Source organism: Penaeus chinensis, chromosome 33 (assembly GCF_019202785.1).
Source record: "Penaeus chinensis breed Huanghai No. 1 chromosome 33, ASM1920278v2, whole genome shotgun sequence".
NCBI lineage: Eukaryota > Metazoa > Arthropoda > Malacostraca > Decapoda > Penaeidae > Penaeus > Penaeus chinensis.
The window spans coordinates 35,228,439-35,235,938 of NC_061851.1; positions in this window are offsets into that span (position 1 = coordinate 35,228,439).

Genomic DNA, 7,500 nt, shown 5'->3' on the forward strand with positions numbered 1-7,500 from the left:
ATCATTATTAGCATTATCATTGCGACATCATTATCCTCAGCAGTAGCATTATTATCGTCATTATCATGTCATTACAATAAACAAAAACAAGAATTGAAATTATACTGAGAATATAACACATATAACAATAACGATAATTTGATATTGATGACATGAACAACAATACAAAAACAACAACAATCATAACAATATCAATGTTAATGGCAATGATAATGATAATAGTAATGGTGATCACAATAATAACAATAATGATGATAATAATAATAATAATAATAATAATAATAATAATAATAATGATAATAATAACAATAACAATAACAACGATGACAGTAATAATAATAATGATAATGATAATAATAATTATAATAATAATAACAATAATAATAATGATAATACAGATGAGAACGTAATAATGATGATAGTACTACTACTACTAATAACAAAGTTAGCAACAGCAATAATGAAATAATGAAAATGATATTCACCATAGTAAAAAGAATTATAATAATGATGATGATGATACTACTACTAATGATAATAATGATAATACATATACTACTATTATTACTGCTAATGATAATAATGATAGTAACAATGGTAATGGTAATGATAATAACAATAGTAGTGGTAGTAATAACGGTAATAATAATAAAAAAAATAACAGTAACAATTATACCCAAGTAATAATTCAAAAGGTTGTTTTTAAATTCGTCGAATGCAGAGACGTGACCAGTGTCATGCAGCCTGTTTTTCTCTTCTGAAAACTGATATTCAGGGCTTCAGGAACTCGCCGGATAACCCCGAGCCAGTCTGTTTTCCAAAATTCATATATATTTAACTTGGAATGTTTGTGATGAATGTCTTCTTTACCCTTTGAATTTCTCCTCGTTTTAGATTACAAGAAACGCTATATTGAGAAAAACATTACGACTGTCCAAACAATGGCAATCTGGAATTAATTAAATATCGTTTTCTGTTAGCTGGAGGAAATGTAATATTTTTATTTTTTTATTTTTTTATTCAAACGCACTGTTTCACTAATACTTTCTTCGGTTACATTAGTATTCAATAACAATACAAAATATGCAGATAGCGTTGGAGATGTAGTATGTTTCGGATAGCCATGAGAATATTATTTTAAAAGTTAATTAAAAAAAAAGTACAGTTCTATTAACATATGAGTATCAAACTGACCAGAACAATAAACAACAAGAACAACAACTACAACTTTGTATTATAACTATTTTAATCATACATAAGTAAACATATTCTACGATGTCAGTTCTCTTAAGACTCGAAAGAAAGAAATATACACTGAAAGATAAAGAGATACACTGGAAGATGAAGAGATACAGTGAGGAAAAAATATGATATAGATCGAGGGAGAGATATATATGGTGCAGATGTTCCCTGTCCATACAGAGTAAAGATCTTGTCAGGTGAGTTGGCTGGTACTTCATACTACCCGCACAGAGGCAGTCCTGCACAGAGGCAGTCCTGCAGCGTACATTGCACAGACTCATGGTAAGCCTCTGCCTCCTCCTCGTTTACATGTATGGTGGATCTGATTAGATTTGAAGGAAGGGCGTGTCGAATGGTGACGCTTTGAACTTGAGATACAGCACCTTTGTTCATTGCACAGTGGACAATATGATGATCGATGTTGACACCTAAGACTATGCACAGCCGTTAGCTCTTGTTTTTAGTTCTATTGTGTACCCACATATCTTCATCATTAAACAAGTCCTACGGGCCACTAGATTGATACAATGATAGTCTCATTAACAATATCAACGATGATTATAGTATTAGTGATTACAATATCACCAATTACACCACCTTTAATGATGTACAGCACAGCGAAGATGTATATCATTATGCTAATAATATTTTAGAAAGATCATGCATATACATGTCTTAATATTAACATGCGCTTAATTAAAGGCCAATTCTTTCTAATTATATTTCAAATTATCTTAGTACATGTTGCTATGTTTATGGTCGTTGCTTATGCTCATGATTCTTTGCTCAATGGAAAGACCAAAAATAAACCATCTCTTATTTTTGCCTATATACATACACACACCTATTACATATGCATGTACATACACACACACACATACATACATATAAGTATACACATATATGTGTATATATAAATACACACACACAGGTGTGTGTGTATATATATATATATATATATATGTTTGTGTGTGTGTGTATATATATATATATATATATATATATATATATATATATACAATACACCGATGGCCAAACACTGATTAAATTAACAGAAAACATGCTACATCATATTCTTCATTATAGAACCGCAGTATGGCTACAATGAATATATGGATGCTTTATCACTGTGTGTGTGTGTGTGTGTGTGTGTGTGTGTGTGTGTGTGTGTGTGTGTGTGTGTGTGTGTGTGTGTGTGTGTGTGTGCGTATTACTAGCTGAGTGGTTCCTAGGCAGGTGAATATCAAAAGTATAAGAACTTACTAATACATGTGCTGTATGATATCTGACATCTTGAAAAAAAAGACTCCTGCTTATTTTGATCAAATGCTCAATCCATCTCGCGTTCTACTTTAGTGTCATTTATTCAATCTTTATTTCCTTCTGTTTGCCAGTTCACATCCGTTTACAGTATATGTGTAGGAGTAGATAAAATGTCATAGTGGGGTTTTGTCACACAATCAAAGTTTTCATATATTATCTCATATATTATCTTAAAACGTTTTTGAATTAATAAAATTACTTTTCTTTTCGTCAGATCCAAACACTGATTCAATAACCAGAAAATATGTTATGTTATCATTTTAGAACATCAACTGAAGGCAAAACCTTAGTAGGGCCACAGTGAATAAATGGATGACCGTGTATGTGAATGTGTGCTGAGGATATGAAGCTGTTAAACATAATATTTAGAATCATTGGTTTCATACTTCATTCACATTTTGAACTCTTTCTCGCGCAATGTACCATAGGATATATTTGACAAGAGAATATATATATACTTATACATATATATATATAATTATTTTTTTGTGGGGGGCTTCAGTGAATCGACTAATTAGTAGGATTATTAATTTGGAAGATATTTTTACTATCGTTTCATTTGTAAGAAAAAAAACAAAAACGGTAGTAATTGTAGAAAAGAAAGACTAGTAGTGGGGGCAGTCATACTCACGATAAAAACAATTTACCGTTATTCAAAACCTCGCTTAGTCCGCGGGACAGAGTCTTTTTTTTTCATTCATCTTGTTTGAGGCACATGCCATGCTTGGCCGTGGAAGGACTTCCCAGTGGTTTTGGTCTTCGAACCACTTCGTAACTGCTCATGACGTGTGTATTGGGCAGTTATCCTGCACGGATATGATTGTTTCTGGGCAGGGCCAGAGGATAGCAGCGTGCTAGTGGGAGGAATATTTCTTCTAGCAATTCAAAATATTTGTTTTAAGTTGAATCTCCTTGCTGTTTCGGCGAGCTCATCAACACCATGCATGGAAATCCGGCCCCACATATTATAGGGCACTCCCCGCTGTTTCATAGACATGTATGTCACATTTGAAAAGTAAATATTGATAGAAAGTCAAAACCTAAAATGTGACGTATAGGGCACTATTATGTATAAGCATATCTATATCAAAATTTGAACTTAATTAATCTATGAACATATTAAAAAAATATATACATTCATACCTGTTATCTCTCATCCAGTCATGAAGCTTCCCGTGCGCTCTCCACATACTGCTGGGCGAAGTGGAGGCGATGTTGACAATGTCGTTTGTTCAACCTCTCTCCGGTAACGTTCTGTGATGAATCCCATTTGTATGTGATCGTTTTCTTCACCGTGCGGCTTGTTACCGGGATCTGTAGGTCTTTTATATGAATTTTAGTTTCCTTGGTGGCGGGCATCCGGAACGAGGGCGGTCTTTCAAGATGTCCTCCTCCTCCCACTTTATTCTCATGTCTATCATCGAGCGGGAGATATCCGGCTCTCTGGATATTTCACTGGGGGAGATATTACTTTCACTCATCCTAATGATGCGGTCTCTATATGAATATTCAGGAATTCAGAGGATCAACTATACGATTTCGTGTTTTTTTTTTTTTTTTTTTTTCCATGATGGCTATTTCTTCAAAGTACTCAAATTCTGGGTGAACAAACAAGTTTTTAGATGACTTTTCGCACACCGGGAAATTAATATTTCTATCGTAAACAAGATAATGTATCAAAGCTTTGGCATGCACAGGCAGCTACAAAGAAAGTATGAACTGTATTGGGAGTAAGTTTTTAGACTTTTTCGCCCTCCTTGGAACCACTCGGTCAATAGTTGCTCGAGTTGAAGAAAGCTCAGCAGAAGAATGCTCAGGGAAACTACTTGTGGATTAATAACATCGAAAACTATAAGCAGATTTCATTGTAGCCCTACTGCGGTTTTGCATTCATCTAATATTCTATAATGAAAATTATAATGTAACCTGTTTATCAATTGAATAAATCAGTGCTTTAGTGTTTGTTTCTGGCGAAAAAGAAGAGGTCACTTTAGTTCGATTAGTCGCTACTAGATGGTGCAGCTACGAGAACCATTTACAAAAGTATCTGCGATTTTGAAGAGTTTTATTAGATTCAGCTGCCATACATAAATATCTAAAGCGTGAAGCCTTTTCAAGTGTCAAGAAATATGCAGCTTTAATTGATACTTGCTGTGTTGAAAGAAGGAGGAAATATCCCCTCACCTCCATAAACAATGAATTCCAGGAAATCGCATTTGAAAAATATCTCACTACAAGGGTAACGATAACTTACAGCACATGTTTATTTGAAGAAAACGAAAGATAAATGGCTTACGCAGTTTCCAAAAATAGTGTACTGAAATATAACCGAAATGTACTGAAATATAACTGAAGTGTACTGAAATATAACTCTACTTTGTATCCTCAATAACGAGGTTGTTTCCCCGTCCTCCCTTTGCCCTTCATAGAGTGGGAACGCGAAGAGGCGATGATATTAAGACATGTCACGACCGAGGAAAAGTATGTATATCTCATGAAAATGAAAGCAGGCGAATTTCCACTTGATCATGAAACGATTTTACGTCCTATCACAGAGAGTGAGAGAGATATGAGAAGGAGGAATAGATAACTTGACAGAAAGGAAGAAAGAGAGAGAAAAGGAGGAGAAAGCGAAGAAGAAGGAGGGAAAACAAAAACAACAACGAAAGAGAGACCCTGCGATAACTTCAAAGATTATCCTGTCCAGAAGGTGTAGCGCTCTACTATGAACTCTACCTATGTTGCTTTCCCACTCTCCCTTCCATTCCATTCTCTCAACTTGCCAGAGAGCGTGAAACTTCAGTCCATAGAATGCATTATTATCAGCGTGAAAGCCCCATTCATCCTTGGTAACTCTTGCTTCCTGCATCACGGATATTGCAGAGTTTAAAGTCACGCATACAGACAGGCCGGTGCGTCAACATGGGGTGAACCTATAATGGGGCGATTTGTGATTTTATTCTAAGTGGTCGTTTATACGTTTCGAAGGAATGAGATAGGTATCAAATAAAAAAAAAAAAAAAAAGCAATAGGGACATAGCTTCAGCATTTTTATCAATCCAACACACACACACACTCGCGCACGCGCGCGCACACACACACACACACACACACACACACACACACACACACACACACACACACACACACACACACACGCATGTACCAAGGAATTAAACTAACTAGTAAATAATGCGAGGAATATTGAATATAGAGAAACAAATAGCATCTTACTTACAGTGGAGAACTGGCGGAATGGATATGGTCGCTGCTTCTCACATGGAAGACCGGCGACCGAATCACTTCCAAGATAAGTGGAAAAAACTTTTACGTAGGCACCGTTGATTTTTTTTAATGTCTTTTCGCCTGTTTTATTTTCACACAACCGCACGTAAATAAATATATACTTTTGTTTATATCGATTTTGTATTAGTCTATCATATAATTAAGCTGCGGGTCGTTATGATGGCACTGTAATTATTATCAATATAATTATTATCATCAACATTTTGCCGTTATCATTTTAATCTTCTCTTGTATATATTGTAGTAGCAGTGTTATTAGCATTGTCATTGTAGTAACTGTTTTTATTATAATTTTATCATTATTGTCACTATATTGTTGTCGTTACTTCTATTAATATCTATTGTTATTGCTAATATCATCATCATCATCGTATCATCATTATTATTACTATTTTCATAACACCATTAGTATAGGTACTGCCACAATTTCTACTTACCCATCTATCTATCATCTTAATGTCTACTCACTTATCTATCAGCGTATGCAACTATCTACTTATCAGCTCATCTATCTGTCTTAATGTCTACTCACTTATCTATCAGCGTATGCAATTATCTACTTATCAGCTCATCTATTTTGAATACGTTCCTTCTTTTTCCCATTCCTTCTTCTCCTTCTTCCTCTCCTCTTCCCTCTGTTCCTCCTTCTTCTTGTCTTTCCTTTTACCTCTTTTCTTCTGTTTCCATTTATTCCCTTCTTGCTTAATTTTCACTTTCGTGTGTATTTCCCCCTTTCTTCCGCTTTGCTTCGATATTTTCCATAATTAATACTTTTATTGGGATGATTCATTTTAATGTTTAATTGCTGTTGTTGTTGTTCTTGCTTTTTTATCGGTATTATCATTATACTTATTATAATTTTCATGGATATTATTATAATTGTTGAGACTAATATTATTATGAGTGTTGCAATTGCTATAATTATTATAAATGTTGTAAGTATTATTATTGTTCTAATCATTATTGTTTTTATAATTGTTGTTTTTCTTATCCTTTTTTTATGTTATCAATATTGTTATCATTGCCATCCTTATTATTATCAACTCTCTCGTTATTACTTTGAAAATTATGATAATTGATATTGTTATCGTTACTATTACCATGATTTGCATAATAACCATTTTAGTCATTATCATTATTATCACTTTTTCTTATGAGCATTGTCGTTACTATTATAATTATTAATAATCTTATTGATTGCTCGAGCTGAAACAAGCAAACTGTTTCGTAACTCATCACCAAGTTTTGACACATACTCAATGATAAAGCAGCTTTATATTCACTGTAGTCCCACTGCGGTTTTGCGTTCAGTTGGTGCTCAATAATTAAGAATATAATGTAGCATGTCTTCGAATTACTATCATTCAAAAAGAAAAAAAAAAGAAAGAAAAAATCTCAGCCACTTCATTAGTTCGATTAGTCGCTACTAGATGGTGTAGCTACGAGAAGCATATACACTAATGTCTTGTCGATTTGTATTTGATTTAGCCGTCATATATGGATATTTATAGCATGAAACGTTTTCATGTTTCAAGAAATATGTAGCTATAATTGATAGTTATGTTGAGAGAATGGGGAAATGCCGCCTCACCTCCATAGGTGTTGCTATTTCGATAAAGAAACAGTTCCT